General features: G+C 41.7%; 1 protein-coding gene across 3 annotated transcripts in view; it reads left to right on the top strand.

Moving 5' to 3' along the window:
• The first annotated feature begins 18253 nt into the window (after positions 1-18253).
• The window catches only part of SNCAIP (synuclein alpha interacting protein), a 149854-nt gene continuing 144982 nt past the window's right edge, over positions 18254-23125 (top strand). For 2 of the 3 annotated variants that reach the window (XM_049707173.1, XM_012532169.3), the window contains exon 1: positions 18254-18386. The gene's annotated coding sequence lies outside the window, so the exon portion shown is untranslated. Of the gene's footprint in view, positions 18387-18739; positions 18868-23125 lie in introns of those variants that run through there. The other variant, XM_049707172.1, reaches the window with a different exon arrangement.

The raw sequence follows: 23125 nt of genomic DNA, 5'->3' as shown, positions 1-23125 counted from the left end.
CTTCCCCACTGTGTTCCTTCCCACAATCACCTTGGAAAGTGGGAAGAGGTCCACTGCAGGTCTGGGCTGGCCTTGAACATTAAGATACACCCTGAGCAGGTGGGCAATTCTAGGTGCTGTTCTGGGCAGTCCCAGTGATCTCACAAGACTTATGAGAGTGCGAGTCTCCCACAGTGGTCGGGTCACGCCATCCGTACTCCTCCAGCAGTGACCATTCTGTTCTGATATATAGGACAGTACAGACTGGCCATGTAGTGGCTGTGATTCAGGAGAGGAGGACAGATGACAATATGTCATTATTCCTGTCATGAATGAGCACAAACTTTCCTCTCTGGATTGTACTCAGTGTGAATGTCTAAGTCCCCCAAGCTGTTCTTTGAGTCTGCCTGCCATCACTCACATAGATTGTCTATGTACATATGCAAAAATCCTCCCTTGGAGAAGGTGGTCAGGCCAGATGCAGCCTTTCAGGAAGACTGAAGACAATTCGCTGTCCCATGATGCTGCAGTGTTACTAATTAGTGAACAAGAACACATAGATAAAAATGCACTCCTTGTTTGCACTGGACCTTGAGCATTTGACTCCAAGTCCTCTTGTCACTGCACTGACTTTCATTGAAGCTATACAGCCTGGAAGGGTGGCAACCAGCTGGTACATCTGCGATGTAACAGACACTATGAATAGTGAGGGTCAACTGTGACATTATCTCAATTATCTTTTCCTTCTCTTGGACCTGAAAGCTTTCCTTATGCTTAAAGCATGCTTGGCCTTTCATTTATATCCTGGTACTTTGGAGGGCAAGCTCCTGATGTCATTTTCCAGACATTTTGGCTTGTGGTAAATCCTCTCACCAGGTGCATTCACTGTTTCAAAGGCGTTTGTTTCTGAACCACCTATTTCTTATCCAATGTGACAGATTTGTATTTTCACAGTTTATGAAGTTATATACTTCTTCATGGTGATCTGTGCCCATCCTGGCATCTAGTCACTCAAGCACAGGAGAATAAGGATTTGGCACTAGTCCTTTGAAATGCAGACCCCTTTTATGTGTTTTGCGGCTGGGAGTCGGGGGGGGGGGCGTTCCTATGAATAGATGAAAGATGAATTAATTTAACAGAATGACTATTTAAAGAGAAGCTCTTGCAGCCTACACATAAAGCTGGCACTTCAGTCCCCAGTTTTGGAGCATCTGAGGGGAGGAGGAATGCTGGAGCCCCGGCTGCTTCTTACTCGGCTCACCGTGAAAAGCTTCCCCCTCTGAAATGTCTGCTTTTTAGGTGTCACATAGCTATTGCAGCGGAACCAGGCTTCCTCTAAATTGGCTGGTTTACATGCAAAATATTTTGTCAGATACACATTAGCTTAGGGTACTTTCATTTCAATCTTTTAAGCTAAAACAAAAAAGACTTGTTTTCTTTTATTGAAATAGGGAGGGGCTCCCTGTAGGGCAAAGGAGCTCAGAATATTTCCTTTCCTCCATTGTTCAATGATTTTTCTTTCTAATTATCTTATGTTTGCAAGGTCTAGGCAATTTTATACATAAGAAACAAAAAAAAAAACCTGTTTTTGAAAAATTATGTTAAAAGGAAGAAAAAAGCACATGGCTTTACAAAATCAAAACAAACATCTTAAACGGATTTTTTTCACATAACTTTTCAATCCTTTTCTAAGCGTAAACATTTAACTAAAATTTATTACGTACGTATTTGAATTAACTCTTCACAGTGTTCAATTCTCGGACTCCTGCTCTTAGGTAGGAGAAGCAACTGTTTAGCTATTGAAACATGCTGAGATCAATGAAAGGGGAGAACATGAGGAAAACAAGATTCATTAGTGAGCCTTCTTGTACAGCCTTGTGATTTCCCTCCCTTTACTCACAGAGGCTGAGTCCCTCTACTCAGATAGACGCTTCCGGGAGAGGGATCTCCAAAACTCATAGAGCTATGATCCATTTTGACAGGAAATGCAGGAGGATGTGTATTTGTGGAAGCATACTGAAAATGTCTGCACTACGGTTATCCCCAAGTTTCCAGGCTCCTACAGCCACCCTTTTCTTTAACGTCCAAACAAACTGAATCAATATCCCAATCCCAGTGCCCCTCGCCATATTTTCAACAGATTTCCCAGAGGGGTTTGGTTTCCAGTTTCTCCGTTTCTCTGAATTCCTGTGCCTATGTGTCAGCCTACCCTCTTCCACATTCCCTCACCCAGCTCTGGACAGCCCTGAGGGCTACCTCACAGCACAGAGCTAGGAGGCACTGCTCACTTTGTAGTGTATGTGAATGACGTCTTCCGGAGCACATCTAGGAGTAAATGGTGGCCCTGGCTTGGGCAACATAGCAGCTGCAGAAAAAAAAATAATTCTTTTTTTTTCACTTGCAAAAGTACTGTTAACTCAGTCCCATAGAGGTCTACGGGATGTGTTGGGCTAATTATTGAGAGTAATTGGTGAGAATAATCACATCACAGGTGGGGAATCCTTTTAGGCTAGGTCGGGGGAGGGGAGCAACCCAATTTTCAGAGCCAAACAGGCCCACGTCATTAAGGTATTGTCTAGAAAAAAAATTCTTGAAAAGAATTCTGCCTTCTTCCTAAGCCTTTGCCTTCAAATGCTAAAATGACAGATATTTTTATTGCCTTTACAGATGGTTTGCAGAGAAAGGAAGGAAGGATGAGTGGAGACCATAGGGATGATTTAGGACTATGGCAAAGCCCTAAACTAAAAGCCTGAAATCCCTGAATTCATCTCCTATTTGCCCCTTCACATTATATATTCAGCCTTTCCCAGACTGAGAGTAAGGGGGAGATGCTTTCAGACGGTTGTATAGAAATGTTTTTCTTATCTATCCAACGTCAGCCAGTTGTTTACTCTATTGATTTGAAAATCTCCCTCCTGTGCTAGGTCTTTCTTACATTGCCAGTTAGCTTCTTTCTAATGTCCTGTAACCATTAAGATCCCCTGATTAAGGATTTATAACTGCAATCTCATTTTTATTATATATCTTCAGATGTGAAGTTTTCCCCTACCATGTAAATCTACTCTCTTGAACATATTTAATTAAATGTGTGAAAAGTAAATAAATGTTCCTTTTATAATTGATTTATGAGAGCTTAATGCAATTCAAATCAAAGTCTTCAATTATCCTTCAGAGAGCTTCGTCATTGAATATGAAATTAACGTGGTACCATAAATTTTCTCTATGTTGTGTTAAAGGTCAGGTAAATTGAACAAAGGGCACTATCCATGGAAAAATTAGAAAATACTGTGTTTAGATATTACTATGTCCAAAATGGTTAAGCTGTCAGGAAAACCTACTCCTGGAAATAGTATATTAATTGGCTATTCCAAACTACCTTATAAAAGAACACAGTGGAACTAGAAGGATTGACCAGAGACTGATCATTGAATTTAGGTAAATATTCAGAGGAAACATTACAGTCTAAAAAATAAAGTTTTACTTACACTTAAGAAATACAGATAGACTACCTTTTTCATAAGAACCTTAGATAAATTTTTCTTTCCTATGATCTTAATTAAAAAAAAACACATATTACATACTGCATTTTCAGTTGCTTCTTGGAAAATAAGATTAAAATACTGTATATAATCTATACTCTTTAGAGAAAAAAATCATATGAAACAGGAATTTGAAAGTATCAGAAAAGAGGAGACTGAATTGAAAAGCCAAGTGACAGAAGTAATAATTGAATGTTTTATTCAGTTGGAACAGTGCTGTCTTCATCCCAGTTTGACCCATATGTGTTTCTTTCGAGTTCCCTTGTTGAACAGAACATGGTAGGCATTTCAGTGTCGTTCTGTAGAAGTAGTTAGCCCACCTTGTTGCCTGGGTGTCCTCTAAAAGACTGGGCAGGTTGGCCATGGGGGAGGTGAGGTATAAGTGCAAGAAAAGTGATTAGTGAAATCCACATATTTCAAACAAGATCTTTCACTACCTGTTTTGTAGAATGTCAAAAAGCTGTCTTATGTTGGAGAATATTCCCTGGCAGAGCTCTCTTCCCCTCCTGGGGGGAGGAGCCCTAAGGACTGCTAAGTTATAGTTGCTGCTCTGTTAGGATATCCCATAAGGTTTCTGGTCAAAACAGCAGAAGGCAGAAGGCCAGGCTATGTTCATTAGGTAGGGAGCTGGCTCCAATGTGCTTTGAGGTCTTTCTAAAGCAACTCTGTCACTGAAAACCTCCCCTAAGAAAGAGCCTTAAGGCCCCACCATTATATTCATTCCTTTTGCATAAAGAGGATTCTAACCAGATTCAGGAAGAGCCTCTTAGCTGCACATATTACCCAAGAGATATACGCACGAGTGACCTTCATTTGTATAGTTTATCACCTTCACTCCAGATCCTATTAGGATCCAGAGGGAGTGGGACACAAGACAAGTATACTTTGGTGGCAAGTGTTGAGTGGAGACAGAAAAGTCTGAGATGTGGTACACAGCCCAGATCTAAGAATCAAGGGTGGTCCCAGGCAGCCCAGCCCAGGGTAAGGATAGTGTGTTTCTAGAGGCGAGGGACATTAGGGCCTATTCTGAGAAATGGAGAGCATTTGAAAAGTGAAGTGACGTGGTTGGTACCCAACATAAACTTGACCTACCCACACTTTCGTAGTTAATACTGGCCTTGAGTAAGGAAGGGACCCTGTTTTGATGCACTCATTGATAATTGCCAAACAGGAAAACAAAAGCCCTCCCAGAAGTCTGGTTCCCTTGGGCCTCAGACACTTCCTTGCATTTCATTGTTGAACAGGAATCTGCTGTCACAAGCTTCTCTTCCTTGTCAGAAAAGAGGCAGGGCTTGCTGTTTTAATTGGCCACTGTTTTTTGGCCACATAATCTGCTGCAGTTGGAGATTTCATTAAAAAATTGCCTTATGTTATTTTCTTACTTTCAACAACAGTATTGAAGACAATAATAAAACAGAAGTGAAAGTGGGCCCTGCTGCTTCTCTGGGGTCACAGGCAAGGCACCTGCATTTCCTGTACTGCTCAGGGTATCTGAGAAGTAGTGGTACACATCACTCAGCATATCTTTTCTCCCTGCTTTCAGACCTAAAAAGGCCAGTGCGAGGAAAATTAAGCCAGGTGATAAACCACCACAAGAAGGGATAATTTTTTCAAGTTTTCTTACCTGGAGAAGGTAGAGGAAAATATTACAGGTAATTGGGTCAGGCTTCAGTAACCTGAAGTGTCATAAACAACCCCCTCCCACCACCAAAAAAAAAAGGGCTGATATTGTCTGCAGGTTTAATAATGATACAAAAACAAAAAGGACTGAACTACTTTTAAAAACTCTACAAGTTGCCTTGGAAAATAATTCAAAGCAGAAGGTAAAATAAATGAATCCTGTCCACTGGGCTGATTAAAGAGTAGTAATTGCATTGTCAATCCTGCCAGGAGTCAAATGCCCCTACAGAGTTCAGAATTAGAAGTGCTTGTAAGGCTCTTGATCTAGACAAATGGACGACAGACATCTGCCTGAAGGTGAAGAACAGTTTTACTAACTGTCTTGTGTGGTAATGGACAGAAGCTGACAATGAAAATGGCTGACATGTAGGTTAAGAGGTCAGTCATCTGCCAAGACCTGTAGTTCTGGGGCATGATTTGAATGTTATACAGGAACACAAGGAAAGGCAACTGCGTATGTGTGATTGTGGGTGTGAACTTCACCGGTCCTGGGTCAGATCATTTAGGTTGATATTTCTTCCCATGTCACACTTCAAATCATGCCTCACCGCTGCCTGTTTCATCAGACCCACTGGGTGTGTGCATAAGGATGTGTAGAAGGTGGAGATTTTAATTGGCCCTTGTTCTGATCATTAGTTCACAGTTTTTTATTAGGAAACAGCTGCAACAATAATAAAAATGATCATAATTTTAAAAAAGGGAGGAGTATAAGAATATGTTGAAGGTTGTTTGTTATAATCATTAGGTCTAACAGCAAAAGCAATAGAAAAAAAAACTAGAGACCGACTAAATGTTCTTCAATACATTGAAATATTAGCTGCTAAATAAAATGAGGTGACCTATATGTTTTATGTGAAAAGATGTTCATAAGATGCTTTTAATTGTTAAAAAACAAATTAATTTGGGAACAAGATGCATACCTTGATTCCATTTTTTGTTAAAAGGAAAAGAAATATTTTTTGATAAATGCAAGGAAGAGGATCTGGAAGAGTACACTCAAACACTTGAAGAATAGGGTTTGATATGTAAGGTTTGGATTTTTATTTTTTAACGACGACTTCTCTACTACTTATATTTTTTAATGAGTATATATTGGTTTATTAATTTTTAAAAGCCATCAATTTTTTATTTAAAAAAGAGGGAAATGGTGAAATAGAAAAAAACAATAGAGCTGAGAGGTATGGTTCAAAAATTTGCACTTTTGCATGCAGACCACCTCCTGTGCCAGGAATGGTTAATTTTATTGCAATTATTTAGTTTGTGTTCAATTCCAGTGGTGAGTTAAGATTGATATTCTCTTTAGAGTTTCCATGCATGTAAACTCTATTGTGTGTATGTGTGTATGTATGTAATTTCTGCTAACACATTGAGAGAAAAGAAGAGAAATTACCTAATCATTTCCAGTTTTCTTCTTTCTTTTCTTCATTTTTGGGGGCCCTTATTACTCCTTTTTCCTTCCTTTCTCTTTTTGACACAGTTTTTAGTTGCACTCAAACATACTATATTAGTTATGAATCTTTTGATTATAAGAGATTATAATGAGCAGAAACCCAGCTCAAACTAGCTTATGCTGAAAAGAAAAGCTGAATGGGAATTTTGTCATCATGTAATTAAGAAATCTGGGGGCTAAAATTTTTTCATCAAGATTTTCTTTACTTTTACATCTCTCAGCACTACTTTTCTCTATATTGTCTTCATTCTCAGTCAGGCTGTCTTCTCAGGGTAGCAAAGATGGTAGCCACAACTGCCCAAGTCTTACATCACTCTCAGAGATAACAACCCCAAGAGAACAAGAAAGAATGCCTCTTTTTCAATAGCCCCAACCAATCCGCCCACCCCATGGCCCAAGAGGATGAGAGACTCTGATTGGCTAGTCTTGTGCCCATTCCTATGGCCAAGAGGATGAGAGACTCTGATTGGTTAGTCTTGTGCCCATCCCTATGGCCAGGGAGGCAGATCAAGTGATAAACACATCTATCAGCTGAGGAAGGGAGAGTTCCCAGAGGAAAAAGATAATAGCTGTTACAAGAAGGGAGAAGGTCTGCCAAGTAGGCAAAAACAACAGATATACACTAAACATGGGATTTAAAATGTGTCACACTCCATATGAAGAAGTAATAGAGCCTCCCTCATCTCCTTGGTCTTCCTAAATTCTTGAAAATTTTTCCTCCTTAAGTTTCTATAAGTTCTTTGAAAAATCTGTCTCTGGATTGGGAGACGAGATTGCCTGTGTTCTTCTTCCCATGTGTATCCTGTTATGAGCAAAAGGCTCTTGCTTTGGTTTACCCAACTGTCCTGTCATTTGTCTTCCAATGATTTATCTCAAAAGGAAGCTGGTAAAATGAAATATTCTGATTTTTAACATATTTTATTTGAGTGGGGGTGGGGAGAAATACACTGTTTCAGATGGGTTTTTTAAAAGCCTTGAGTTGGTGAGTTGCATAAAAATAACTTATGCTCTTTTTTCCCTGAGCCAGCAGTCCTTTAAAAAAAGCAGGTGTTCCGGATACTACAGATGACAAACAGCTTTATAACTTACACAAGGAAGAGCAGAGAACAGTGAACTTTTCTGCCAAGTGTTAAAGCCAAGGGCAAAATATTCCAAAATGGGCTTCTCTGTAACCATTTCAAAACAGCAGAAGCCAGAGGACTAGTAAAACAGTAAGTGTACAGTCTGGTCACTTTGAAGCCTGACATATTAGTCAGTTTGCTAAGGGTGTACTTTTATGCAGATCTTTTCATGGGGAAAGATTTTTCCTTTAGCCAAGTATGAAGACACAATAGTTTTTTCTCTATCCTCAGCTCATGCTAAGCATCATCAACATCTGTTGCATAATCTACATGGAGTGGGGCTATTGTCATGAAGTTTGCAGAATACCCATTGGCTACCTTAGCTTATTGATTGTAAAGGTTTATTTCTGCTTGTTGAGTTGCTGTTTCAGAGGAAAGAAAGGGAGGTGGGGTATAGGTTTGGAAAATTATGCATGCTCTCTTTTTTAAAAAAAAAACAGGGGCTTCCCTGGTGGCGCAGTGGTTGAGAGTCCGCCTGCCGATGCAGGGGACGCAGGCTCGTGCCCCGGTCTGGGAGGATCCCACATGCCGCAGAGCGGCTGGGCCCGTGAGCCATGGCCGCTGAGCCTGCGCGTCCGGAGCCTGTGCTCTGCAGCGAGAGCGGCCACAGCGGTGATAGGCCTGCGTACCGCAAAAAAAAAAAAAAAAAAAAAAAACACAAGCAAAAAAAAGTAATAAAAAAATTAAAAAGCACAAGCAATCTGAAGGACAGTATATCCTGCAGCCCCTCAGTCACTGGCATAAGGATAATGTAGTGCTTTGTTTTATGTTTTTATGCTCCCGGTTTCCTTCTTTGAGAACATCTATAGAGCACATCAATAATTTTTCTCCAATACTTATCAATGAGTTTTTCTACCAAGCATCAATTTTTCCAATACTGTGTAACTGTCACATCCATCTGTTACCTCCCACCAAAACCTGAAGCTGGCTAGCCACCCTCTGACGACACTGTCATCCGTTTTGACACAATGGTGTATGATGGATGTTAGGGAGCAGGTATGATGGGGTGATTTTTCACATTCCCTAGAACCGAGCTGTCCAATAGAAATATAATGCAAGTGAAATATTCATTTTAAGTTTTGAAGTAGGTGGATGAAAAAAGATTACAGGTGAAATTAATTTTCAATATATTATTTACTCTAATATAGCCCAACATTGTACAATTATTAATGGGATATTTTGCATTCTTTCTTCTGCACTAAGACTTTGAAATCCAGTGTGTCTGTTACACTCACAACACATCTCAGTCTGGACTAATCACGGTTTGAGTGCTTATAAAGACCTCTGGCTAGTGGCTACTCTGTGGAACTGTGCAGCCCTGGAGGGACACTGCAGGCTATACTTAGAGCATTTGCTGTGGACCTGTTGTGTTTTTATAGAATATTACAGATTTATGAGTAGTTCAGTATGCTGTGAACAATAGAATCTTTTGTTTTGTTGTTTTTTTTTTCAAAAATCCTCATTTCCTCAAATCTGTACCAAGATTCCAAGTTCTTTCCCCCGGTCAATGTAGCTACTAAAAGCCGTTGCCAAGGTCATGACAGGTTTTAGAAAATGTGGAAAGTTGAGGAGAAGCGTTCCAAATTTCTAGGTCACAACTCTTAAGTGAAATTCCAAATTAGATAAAATGTTTAAAATGTATCTACCTGATTATTTATGATTCTCATAGAACTTTTCACCACCTCATGATTTTCTGCTACCTACTTGCTCTTAAATGTGTTTTGTGTTCTAGTCTCAATTCTCTAGTGTTTTGGAACAATTAATCTCCTTTCTACTTCGGCTACACATTCCCAATAGCATTGCTTAATCCTCACACCAGGGAGTATACTGTAGGGGTTTTTACTTTCTTTGAAGACTTGCTGTCTAGGGATTATCACTATGCGGTGATATTGTTCTCATAGATGCTTTGTAAGCACTTTAATAAGTCAACATTTCCACTTGTGTTTCCCGAATATATGGTTAATGGTGGCATTGATGATTAGTTTTGTTTTTGTATGTATGTGGTACCAGGCCAAGGGGTAGCTGACATATGGCCCTCCTTAAATCACTTAATTTTTTGAGAATGGCTCTGAACACTTTTAGTTTCTTCATGGTTGATGGAAGGATACTCAGCAGTCGGATCTGGTTCCTCTGTCTGGATCTCTTTTCTCACTGTTCACATGGTTGTCCTCTTTTCTTTCTTCAAACTTCAGAGGCCTTCCCTGACCACCCAACATTATACTATGTCCTCTCTTTCTTTCCCCCCTGCCCCCCAGCAATCTGTTTTTGCCTTCATAGCTCTTTGCAACACGGACATATACTTGTTTATTTATTTATTTTTTTTTTATACTTGTTTATTGACTACCTATAAGGTCAGTCTGATGTCTCTGTTCTGTCTACTCCAATATATCCTAAACAATTAACACAGTGCACAGCAAGTGCTCAAAAATATTTGCTGAATAAATGTGTAACCAAGTACCTTGCATTTTCCCAAGAACAGTATTTTTCCATTTATATCACTTTAATGGTACACATATCAAAATCATATTGACAGCCCTAGAGTTAAATGCTGATGATACTTCTTTTGCTAAAAATGTTTCTTTAAAAAAATATTTCTTCTCCACCTGTTCCTGAATTGTTAGTCAAATCACCATTGGAGGTCTCGGTAGAATGTTAAATGCTGTTTACAAATGAAAGTTAAATATCAAACTAGAGGATAAAATTTTTTTTAAATCTTAAATTGTCAGAGAACCAATGGCAATACTAAAACATGAACTGAAAGGTTTTCTAAATAATATTTCCAATAATCTAAATGATTATAATAAAAGTGGGGTTGTGAACAACTATATACAGACCATATAGGAATCCAGGATGTACTATTATTGTAGTTTAAGGAGAAAAGAATTCTAGTGCTATTTAATGCCGTGATACAAGTAGAGAAATAGGGATATTTCTATCCAGCTAGGCAGCACTCAGCTTCAGAGTTCATTTTTTCCAGTGAATTCACCCAGGTGCCATAGGCTTTCTAGAGTACATTTATTTAACAAATATTTATTTAAACTTTTTAATGTGTTCAATTTTAAGTTTTCTTAGAATATTAGCTTATTTAATTCTCATAACAATCTTCTGGGTAGGCACTATTAACATCTCATTTTGTAGCTGTGGAAACTAAGGCCTGGTCAAATGAAGTAACTTTGAAGTGGTAAGAAGGGAAGTTGGGATTTACACCCAAGGAGTCTGACTCCCAGATCAGTGTGCTTAACCTCTATACTGCAGGGCTGCCTTGGACTTTGAGTTTAAAAACATTCAGCCTATCAACAGTTACATCTTTCTCTATTCTTCCCACAAACCACCTTTAAAACATTTCCCATGATTTACAAGGAACGTTTTTCATCAGCCATCAGCTTTTCTCATCCAGTCCAATATGTATTTAGCTTTTCTCTCCTTGTTTTCTTCTAAAGAGGACCATATGTCCCCAGGATGAGGAATTGGAAACTGGAAGCTATAAATTTGTGGAAGAAAGTAAAACTCGTAAGACAGTCATATCTAGGCAGACTGAAAATCTTACATTTTCAGAACTGGTCTTTCTTCACAAAACCTGTTTGGAAATAGGATTTATTCTGGTCTGGAACAGTGGGGATTATCATTACTTATGCATTCCATTCACTGACAGCTTTCTTCTGCTAATTAGAGGTAACCAGTTCTAAAGTCTTTGCATAGCTTATCCAAGGGGAAAAGGTTTCTGTTCTATTAATCCCTAGAAGCTGCTTAAAGTCAGAGACCAGTCTATTATAGTTTTAATCCTCATAAAATCTAAATCATTTTATTCCATTTCATAGCCATGGGCATCATCTGCAGAGCTATCCAGTCATCCCCAAATGCGTGTTTTTGGTGTCAAGGTAGAATAGGTGAGAAAAAAGATGAATTACTTGTAAAGACAACAGAAATCCTGAATCCAAGTACATACATATCACAGTAATATTCAAAGCACAGATTATATGCTATGATAAAATCATTAAAATGTAGAAGAGAGACTTTGTAGTTGCCTGTAGGAACAGATGCAATTAAATATACAGTTTGGTTACAATTGGTAAGTAATCAATGGAGTGCATTTTCATAGGTTTCATATTCTGGGATCGTGGCTGGTCCCAGTGAACATGGCATGGTGTTCCCAAGTTGACCTGCGTTCCCGTTTAAATCATTGAACCACACTCAGCTGACCTACGTTCCTGTTTAAAACAACGTCATCAAATTCATTTCAAATACCAAAACCTCCAGTTAGGGATTTAATCTGTTTATGCACACTTGTGAGATCTCTGGTATCTAAACGTGCCCTTGCTTATGAATACTCCATGTTTACAGAATATGAACTTCACAAGACCTCACAGCCATAGTTTTCCAATCTTAAGTGAATTTTCTCTCTCTTTTTTCCTTGCTAAAGGAAAGAAGCAGGATGATTTGCAGTCAGGGTCAGATGGCCTCAGATAATGTTTGGTTTTAGGCACATTGGCCTGTATCAGAGAATCATTCCTGGAAGGAAAACTACAGGTGCCCCTCCTTGAGAGGGTCTCTTTGTCTCTCTGTCTCTCTCTCTGTCTCTCTCTGACTCTCTGTCTCTCTGTCTCTCTGTCTCTCTCTCTCTCTCTCAAGAGGGCTTTCATCAGTGGGATATACCAATTGTTGAAACCACCCACCCTGGGTCTGCATCTCCAAAATTATTTATCTGTTTTCTTGGCCCAAGTTGGAAAGTAGTGTAACCCAGCAGGCAAATTACTAATTTGGCAGCCCTGGAAAATATATTAACCCAGTGGCATAGCATAGAGTATGCTGTGGCTGAATATTTAATAACTAAGATATTGTTATATATACCTGCCATGTTATGAAAGCAAGAATGCTGATCATTTATCCCAAACTAAGTTGAATACTCTGACGTATTTATTTCACCAACAGAAAAAAACAAACCTAAGAAAAAGTTGAATAATAAGGCTGTACAATTTGAAGGGTTTTAAACACTTCCCAGTTTTTGCTATAGAGTGTGAAGTATTTCCCTTAGAGATAAAAACGTTAGATGTAAAAGACTGCTTAGAAAAAACCATTTTAGAGTTAAATAACAGATCCATGACATCAATTCACGTCAGTGACTAGAGTAGCTATTAACGAAGATGACAAAAGGAGACCGGAATTTAAAAGGGGGAAAGGATGGTATTAAAGACAAAAACCAGACAAGTGAGATTGATTTTATTCAGGCTATTGCAATTGGAAGACCACCCTAACTCTGAGTATCAGGGTGTTTCTGAGGGGTGATGTTGCGTTAGACTTTTATAGGGAAGAATAGACTAGTTACAGGTGGGATGAGTTACATTTGGGATTGCTGTAATCAGGGGAAGTCTAGGTCAGTTAGCTGAACAGGAAATGTTTTTCTCTGTGTCTAGCAAGTTTCAGTGGGACAAACAGTTCTAATCTCAGCTATTCATTCATGAGACAAAGAATGGGAAGTTGGAGGGTCTGGGTCTAGTCTTGTCAGCACATTCAGGCAGAAAGGGGAAAGTCTGGCCTCCTCGTAGGTAAACAAGAGAGTCATGTGCAAATCTTATGGAGTCATGAGAAAGACTGGACCATGAGTTTGCTCACGGGGAGGTGGCTTTTTGTGGTAAGTCATTTTCTGGAACACAAAACGGTAGGGGCCCTTCTCAACCATGGCTGATTTCTGGGAACGCAGGGCTCAGGCTGGCTTCACCATGATCAATGGCAAATGGATTCAGACTGGAGGCATCAGTGGACACGTAGGGAGATGTGACGTGACCCAAAGGAAGATTAGTTCAAATAGATCTGAATGCATCAAGCCACTCTGGGACAGAAAAGGCTTTCCATAAAAAGTAACCTGGAAAAAGTGACCTACTGAAGACGATGTGGGTGGAGTCCCTGGAAGAAGAGACCAGTCCACTGGGCTCAGGTTGCTGCAGAAATATCACTTTTAAATCACAACTGAAGGTTTGTGGATGAAGCTTAAGAATGGGCAGAGTGGCTCTTAGGGCCACGGTGAAGAGTGAGCCCAAGTCAACTTCAGGTAGAATAACGTGTGAACCTGCACAAATCCAACTACGGGGTTAAAGTAAGTATAGTTAAATCCAGCCATGAAAACTTTGTATAGAGTTTGAATCCAGAGTTCCTCTAGGTATCCCAGCAGTTTTACAGCAGATTTGCTCCCTGCTGGTGGTTCATTATGGAAGAGGAGCACAGGGGAAAATCATGGTCCCAAATCAGTTGATTTATCCAAAACCCCTTAATCCCTGATGGATACTTTCTTTGCGTTTTTGCCCCAGGCTGTCTCAGAACACATGGCAAGACATTCATCTGATTGCATTTTTGTACATGGTCTAATTTTTTCCATTTAAAACAGAATTGCCAACAACAGAATTGCCAATGATCTGTAAGGGTAGGTAAAGCACAGTAATAGGATTAAATGGAATCTCAGGAATATCTCAGTGAATCAGGTTAACAATGCATAAAATTTCTTCTACACCCAATCTTTTATTGAAGTTGCTATAGTATTATAAGCAGCTAAGCTCCTGGGCTTGAATTTCACCTCCCTCTCCAATTCTAGCTTTATTAGAAGTGCTAAGATGAAGCAAAAGGCTAAAACTTGCTCCAAAAAGAGAGAAAAGAAGAAATATTGAAGGGAAAAAAAAATCACTGGAAAGTGAAGAAATGACCACAGAAAACAGGTCAGGTGAAGAATGATAAATTCCTAGTCACTCTCACCTCAGGCACACAAACACCCACGGGTATAGCAAAGATAAGCTCTGTCCAAACAAGTCAAAGATAAGGAGGTGTGTACTGGGAAAAGGAGGTGGGGAGAACATGTGAGAATGTCCTATAACCAGGTGGAAAACTGGGTAAAACCATGTGTTTCTGTAACCATTCCTTTCTCTGTGAAACTCAAAAATGTTCAAAAACTGGGCTCCTAATCATTCTTTATCAGTCACATTTCTTTGCTCTTGATTTTGTGGTTGTTTCAGAAGGTAAAACTGCTATAGAATTTATACTTCTGTTCATCATCTATTTCCATATTTCAGTTCTATGGCTTTTTGTAAAATGCACAGAGATTTTTCTCCTGTTTTATAAGATCTACAGTAAAGTGTAATATGTTCACACCTCCTCATCTTATTATTTACCAAATATCTGGGTATATTGTAGGATGCCCTTCCTTGTCCTCTTGTGAGTAGTGGAGCCACATAACTAGTTGTGGCCAATGAGTTGTGAGACGTGATGCGTGTAACTTCTGAGCTGGAGCATTTAATTCCCCGTATAAGACCTTCAAGTTCTCTTTCTCTCACTAGAATGACCAGCAACATTGCTGTTAGTGGCTGTTTCATTAGGCTGGAGTCTTAAAGTGAAAAAGATATGAATCAGAGATGCAGCTGACCTGAAATTGCCATACAGTGAGAGCAGGAAATACATTTTTAATGATCTATGCAAGTTTGGGGTTGTTGTTGCATGAGTGTTTGTTACCACAGCATAACCTAACCTATCATGACTAATACAATCACATTTGCAGATGCAGTGTGATCTGATTCTTGATATACATATCTTATAATTAACCATATACATTTGTACAGCAAACAAAGCAAACTTGACTCCAGAACAAAAGAGCAGTCTGGCCCAGCTGAATTATAGGTCCCAACCAGAAATCAGAAAGGACCCCAAACAGGACTCTCTTCAGTGATCCAGACTCTGCAATGAGAAATAAAAATCTGAACCTTTAATGCAGAGTTGGATGTTTTATTAAGCAAATCAACACTTAAAGGATGGGAAAAAAATGGCGTCTATTTGATCACTGGCAGTGTTGTAGCAGATTTATCCAATTTTTTAGCACAATAAAGATATATTATGGAAACTGTAAAAAGAAAGAGGCAGCTGTTTAATTGTAATAATTGAATGAATAATTACATGGCAACTCCTTGGCAGATGATATACGGTGAAATGAATTTCTGTACTAATTATTTTCGGTAGCTAACTCTTGAATATAAAAATCTGCTCAGTGTCACAGATCCAACTATGAGTAGTATGAACTCCCTGGCATTTAATGGAAACTGACAATTGAATAGAAGGGGAGTAGAAATGGACATGAAGCAGAAATATACTAAATGCTCTAAGAGTTGCATACTCCACGCTGTGACAGGCATGGGAATTCTAAAAATAATCTAGTAGCTATGGCTGGTAAACCATTCCATAGTTAGTACTAGCCTGTAGAGGCACCTGCTGGAATAGGAAACTGAGTATTAGAGGCTAGTTGGTAGTAAGAAGCCACGGAAGGAGTGGGCAGAACAGTTTATTAGCTTGTTAAGAAGTCAATGTTATTTTGAGGAAGCTGGCTTGCTTGCCATCCAGTCTAAAATCTAGCTCTGTTTCAATCCCAATTACTTCACTACTTCCACACTTTGGTATATCAATTTGTGGTTTAGGATTTGGCAAGACTGTGCACAGGAGAAGCAAACCAACGAACAGTCCAAGTAAAAGCAAACTCATCACCTATGTGGGAAACTGTGTATAAGCCCAGGTTTATTTTTACAGTGTAAAAATAATCACATGGAAACAATGGTAAACATGTAATCAAAAACATGTTAGAAACAGAATGAACCATAACAAAAGAACTAAAAAAGCAAACGGGGAAAATATCTGAAACAATATCTCAAAGGTTGCTCTTTTAGACTATGGCATGCTATTCCTTGGCTACACAAAAACAAAATTTTCTTTCCTCTGACAACCCATTTTCTGACCATGCAACAGAATCAGAATACTCAGAATAGTTCTTGTTGAACTATTTACACTGAGTTAACACCTGGCTTATTCTTAGAGAGAGTAGATGTTTAGGGCAGTTGGAAAGAAATAGCCATTTATAACTGTTCAAAAAATTACTCGTTCAATAAGTTAAAATTTGATTTTTAAAAAAGCAGGCTGTCAAAATATTTAAGAGGATGGCAATAAAAGTATGTTGTGTATAGAACATATCAAGGGTGACACCAACTCCATCCATATCTACTGGATGGAAGCAAGATGTGCTTTTCTTAGAGTTTATACTAGGCAAAAAAAAAAAAAAAGGCATTTTTATTTTAACCAGATGTGAAAGAATTAAACCCAATATTTTCAAGTATTTTTAGTGCCATATGATGTCATCTGATTTTATATCTTCTGAGGGATAATGTGTATTTTTTAAATTGTGAAGCCAGTTTCCATGTATGTACTTAAAGTCTTATATATGATAAATTACAATAAACAAATTATAACACTGCAGAACATGCTTTTGGCTGTTTATGTCAAAAAGCAGAGAGAGAAATTTAGTTTCTCAATAGGAAATGGAATTAAAAGCATGTGAAATGTCTTCTGCGGGCCTTCAAGGTAGTCCTTATTTCAGTGGCTATTGTACTCCTCCAAATAGGTCCAGGGCAGGGATTGCTGGGCCATGTCCTCCAAATAGTACAATGGCCTCTTTCCTGAAATGCCAACAAAGCAGCCCCTGGACTACATAGGCACTGTTTGCAATATTTCGCTAGTCATCCAGGGAACCACAGTTTTTAAACAACCAGGCCCTTCCTTTTTTATTGGTAATATGTTTTCAGTGACGGTCTTACACATGCTATACATCCCCATTGCCACTAACCCAGATAGGGCCGAATTTCCCAGGATCGTGGCGCCACCCTTGTCTTCTGGAACTGGCAGGGGAAGGAGGAGGCCCTTAAGCGGACAGACGAGAACTTGCTTCCTCGCAATTTTCTCTGGAGCAGCATCAGGCGAGCAGCCACACCCAGGAGCAAGAGTGTGGCCCTCAATGGCTTTGCTGAGTGAGCTTCTCTGAGACGTCTCTCCCGGGAAAGAGATTTCTTAAAAACCATTGAAAGCTTTCCAGAGGGCGAAAGCGAGATGATCGGGAGCCAAGGTTAGCATAAATGCTTCCACTCCTCCTGAGTTCATTTCGGAAACAAGGAAGGAAAGAGGCAGTCACCACTGCTGACTTGTGGATGCCTAATCCAGCAGCTCCCCACCCCGACCCCCCCCCACCAATTAAGAAAGAGACGCTAAGAGTAAAGTTAATATTACTGCAGGGCCGTTGGTGTATTAAATGTTGTTGAATTAAAAAGCCATTCGCTTAGACCAAAGCCTCCTCCATCCACCACCCACACTTGAGCACAGAACATTCCGGGCAAAGCCCCCTTGCCTTTCCCTCCTTGGCGAAGTCCTCTAGGGTGGGCAAGCCTGGCGTGGGGCGGGGGAGGATTGGGGGCTGAGGACTGTGCCAGCTCCTGAGGACTCTGCCAGGGGCTCCCGAAGCACAGCAATTTCCCAGGACAGTGCCCATGTTCCGTTGCCCCCCCTCCCGCCCTCCCCGAGTCTCTTTTCCCGGCTGAGGCTGGAACCCTGGAATGGTTTGGGGACCAATGAGGTGGCAGCAGTTGACGCAGGGATCACGGTGAGGGGCGATTTCATCTCCGGGGGGGAGAGGCCGCCAAGCGGGGGAGGGAGGCGGAGGAGAAAGGGAGAAGCGGGGCAAAAAGTAGGAGGGGAGGAGCGGAGAAAGCCAGTTGAGGGGCGGCAAAGGCAGCAGAGGTACCAGAGCGAAAGGTACAGAAGAAAGAGCAGGTTCGCTGACCGCCTCGGGCAGGAGGGCGGGCGGGGGTACGGGGCGACGAGGCGGTGCGGTCGGGGCGCGGGCCGCCCGGGGGGCGCCGCGGGGAGGGTCGCCGTCAGTCAGGCTGAGGGGGCTCGCGGGCCGGGGGGGCGGGCACCCGGCGCACTGCAACGCGAGGGCACGGCGGCCCCTGAAGCCCGGGCAGCGGTGACCGCGCCCCCATCCCAGAGGTGCGCCCGCGCCGCGCCCCGCTTCCCTCCGCGCCGGCTCCGCGCCCGCCGCCCCGGGGCCGCCCCCGCCCGCTCGCGTCTGTTGCGGGGCCCGGGGAGCAGCGCCGGAGGCCCGGCCGCATTGTGACGTAGCGGGGCCGCGGCAGCGCCTCCGCCGCCCGCCCGCTCCGGCTGCGGCGGTTCCTGCTCCCGCCACCGCCGTCCATCCGTCCGTCCGTCCGTAGTCCGCGCTCCCGAGCCGCCGCAGCGCCGGGCGCCCCCGGTGAGTCCAGGTCCTGGGCGGGCGCCGCGGGGAGGTGGGGGGCGGCGCCGCGGGCGGCTAAGCCTTTACAAGTTTGCACCGGGCGACCAGGGCGGGTGTCGCCCTGGCTCCCACCGAGCCCCGGGCCCCCTTTGTGCCGCGAGTCCCGGCTGCTCGAGTAGCGGCGGTGCCTCTGCAGAAAGGGTTTGGGGGGAGGTCTCTACAGCGACGGCGGCGGCAGCTGCCAAGCGGCTACTCTCCTTGGGGGAGGGGGGAACAGCCCCCGCCTCAATTTCCAAAGGATTGTTCTTTTCATTTGCCGGTTTCGTGTGGGTATTATTCTTGCTGCTACCTGGGATCGTATCGGAGGCAGGGATGGGCAGTGCCGCGGCTCCTAAGAGCTGAGATAATGAGGGGCGAAGTAATAGTAATAGCAACAGCACCACCAACAATAATAGTAATCGCAGAAGAGGGACGCCTGGGGTTGCCACGGCCCAAGGGGAGCCCCTCACTCAGCCGCACCGCGCCCACTGGCTGCTCCGTCTTGCCCGGGCTTCGACCGCCACCCTCGGGCGCCGTCCTGCGTCCCGGGCTCGTCCGCGTCAGTTTTAGCCAGGAGTGTTTGTCTCCTGGCCTTCTTCCGTGGTGATGACTTTCATCTGCAGGTGGTAAGTGAGGTGAACTGGTATTTTGGCTATTGTCAAATGCCACGTTTGTTTATTTCATTTTTACGAAAAGAAAAGAGGGAAAATTATGAGCCATTACTGGCAGCCATACAGTTTCCACAGGAAATACTAGCATTCTTTGAGGAACACGCTACTGCTTGCGGGGAAGAAAGTCTTTGGGAAACAAAAAGGCAACAGCATTGTTGCTCATTTTCAATGGACCGCTAGGAGGGGGGGAAACGTGGTGTTTTTTCCTGTGGGAACAGGCTTTCCTTGGGAAAGTTAATTAAGCTTACTATCAGTGGCCGTTTTTCACTTGCTGGTGGCTGGGCCCCACTCCTCTTGGCTATTACTGACAAGTGTCCATCAAAGAGCCCAGAGGAAGGGAGAACCACTGCAGGGCAGTCTCACCACACACCACGTGCTGTGGAGCCCAGCCAGGATGCAGTTTGCAAAATGAAATAAGGGCTGTCTGGGGAGGTTTATGAGGATTACATGTGTGCAGAGTATGTCAGTCCTCCAAGGTGTCACTCTAAACACATCATTTTCAAGCAGGGCTTTCCTTGCTGAATCTGCAGGAAGGCAAAAACCTATTTCTCTTATTATGGAGCAGATGTCCCAGTTGGGAATGGGTTGAAATCTGTATTTCATTTGTACATACTGAAATTTTAAAAGGCAAAGAGGACAAGGTGTGGGAAAGCAGTATGTTAATGTGTTTACATCTGGGAGAGAATGTCTGTTGGATATTTCTGATGCATCTCAATATTAAATTACATTCAGCTTGGTTAGAGTCTAGGAAGACACCCTTAAGGTGTCCTTAAAACTATTTGAAAAGGTGTGACATTTTCATCAGCATAGCAGAAGTCTCTCTGGAAGGCAGTATTAACTGAAGATTACCCATAACCAAATATGTAGGAGTTCCAGGTCTAGAAACAGGAAGAAAACGATGGTCGTTCTCTTAAGGATCTTTGGACATCTCAGTTAGAAATTAAATATCAAAAATAAGCTATACAATTTTGAACATAAACTTCATTTTATTTATAGGAAGCATTTCATGAGGAAAGGTTACAATATGGTGGATTTGAAATGATGCTGCATTTATTGATTTGACATTTATTGTGTATTGCTATCCAAAAGGAAGGGACTAAAGCAAATGAATTTCTCTGTCTACTATGTCACAGCTTTGCTACTTCCAAGTAGTTGTTCCTGTGCAGGTATATAGTAGAAATGCAGAACAGAGGCCAAGAAACTTTGTGTGTGCTGTTGTCTGGGAAGGAATTGTAACGGTACTTTACTGCTCTTAAGAGGAGGGAAACCCACATAACCATCTAATACAAACAAATGATCTTTGATATTATCAGAGAAAGCCTGGAGCTGTTTTTCTTGCCATACTGAAGGCATTTCTTGTCAAGAGAGGAAATCTCCCAAGGAGCAGGTACATCATTATAAGAAACACAAGGGAATTTCTCTTCTAAATGCAAAATCTAATTGAACAGCAGCAAGAGAATCAGTGACACTCTTAGAAGGCTTGTTTTTGGCAGTCTGTCAGATTAGGGTTGCAAACCACATAGGAGAAATAAGTGTCTTGGGAGAAAAATAATTTCCTGGTGAAAATCAGACATTTGCTTCTGTGAAGCTTTTACCTTTATATACTTGTTTCCTTGTGCCCCTTAGACTGGTGTGCAGATTCCACTTACAAGAATTAACTTTCTGAAAATGAATCAATGAAATGGTTACTAATATGATTTATACTATGCATGATATTTTTTAAATGTATGGTTATTATCAAGATTTATGCCGTAACTTGCAAACCTCAAGGCACTTTTTTTTTTTTTATTTCAAATTTATTATTTTTGGCTGTGTTGGGTCTTCGCTACTGCGCGCGGGCCCTCTCCAGTGCGGCGAGCGGGGCCACTCTTCACTGCGGTGCACAGGCTTCTCACTGCGGTGGCCTCTCCCGCTGCGGAGCACAGGCTCCAGGCGCGCGGGCTTCAGTAGTTGTGGCTCGCGGGCTCTAGAGCGCAGGCTCAGTAGTTGTGGCGCACAGGCCCAGCCGCCCCGCGGCATGTGGGATTTTCCCGGACCAGGGCTTGAACCCGTGTCCCCTGCATTGGCAGGTGGACTCTCAACCACTGTGCCACCAGGAAAGCCCCCTATGCATGATTTTTTGCTTTACATAGGTTAGATAACTAGATTTTATATTTTATGGTTTGTACCTTATCAGCTCTTTTTTTAAGCTTTTAAAAGTAATGATCAAAATATGTGTTGAAATGATTAATATTAATTGATATGATTGATGGCTGGGCCCTGGAAAAGTACTGATCGATTCCTAAATAGTCATTGTGTATACACTTTGTACATACATGGGATATAAAAATATGCAGAGTCTCTTCACAAGGAACTTACAAGGGGGAAATAGGACACATGGAAAATAATGGTACAAAAGATGAAAGAAGATACTTTATGATTGAGTGCCCAAGACACTGAGTAGTAATTGAAAAGGAATTCCCAGGAGAAATTAACCAAATCAGCTTAGATGTTTTATCAGTTATCCATTGCTGTGTAGCAAATCACCCCCAAATGTAGTTGCTTAAAATGATGCTATAGCTTGCAATTCTGTGGTCGGCAGTTCAGGTTGAGTTCAGCTAGGTGGTTCTTCTGCTGGTCTTGGTTGAGTTCCTCAGTTATCTTCAGTCAGCTGGTAGTTTGGATGATCTAGGATGACCCCATTTATGTCTGGCAGTTAGTAGGTCACATTAACAGGTAACTGGGGCATGTGCCTCCCATTCTCCAGCTGACTAGCATGGGCTTCTTTATGTGGCAGACAAGCAGTGCTCCAAAAGCAGTGAAAGAGAAAATCCCAATTCGAGGTGATCTTTAAGCCTCTGCTTGTACTGTATTATAGTTGCTACCTTCGCATTGGCCAAATCAAATCACAAGGTCACCCCAGATTCAAGGGGTATTGAAAGACTCCACTTACGATCAGAGCGAGCTGCAAAAAATTGTAGCAATTTCTTTTCAATCTAGTACGTATATGAAAACACTTGTTCTAGCAAATGTTTTGTGCTGAGGGATAGTGTACTATAAGATAGTATACTTGGAGACAGCCCAGAATTGAGGCTATAAATCATTGTGCTATAATCTTTGTTCTGAAAACCACAGGTAGAGGAGGAGGAGTGACAACGATAAAATTTTAGCCATATCCTCTCCCAGCGGCGTTAGGATGGTCTGGAGGCAGTAGGTTGGTAGCAGAGTCAGCAGTCCCTGGTGGGAGGTGAGGAAAGCTCTGCAAAGGTGGAGGCAGAGAGAATGGAAAGGGAGGGATCGACCTGGAAGAGCCCAGATTTATCGTTAGGTGACTGATTACAGTCAGAATCATTATGAGAATTAAAAAAGCTTAAGTGATTGAAAGAATGATTGTGCTGTTATGAGAAACAGAGAAATCAATAAGTGATTTATTTGGGGGGAGGAGAAAAATTCAGTTCCAGGAAGGTTGATTAAAAGAGATAAATGGAATGTGAAAGTACTTTACAAGCTGCAGAGTATGCTATGAATGTCACTATTGCTTAGTGTTTAAATGGCAGTGGATTATATATGGCTAAAGTTTCTCTAGT

This window comes from Orcinus orca, chromosome 3 (genome assembly GCF_937001465.1).
Source record: "Orcinus orca chromosome 3, mOrcOrc1.1, whole genome shotgun sequence".
Lineage (NCBI taxonomy): Eukaryota > Metazoa > Chordata > Mammalia > Artiodactyla > Delphinidae > Orcinus > Orcinus orca.
Note: the sequence above shows the minus strand (reverse complement) of the source record. Positions and strands in the feature narration are given on the sequence as shown.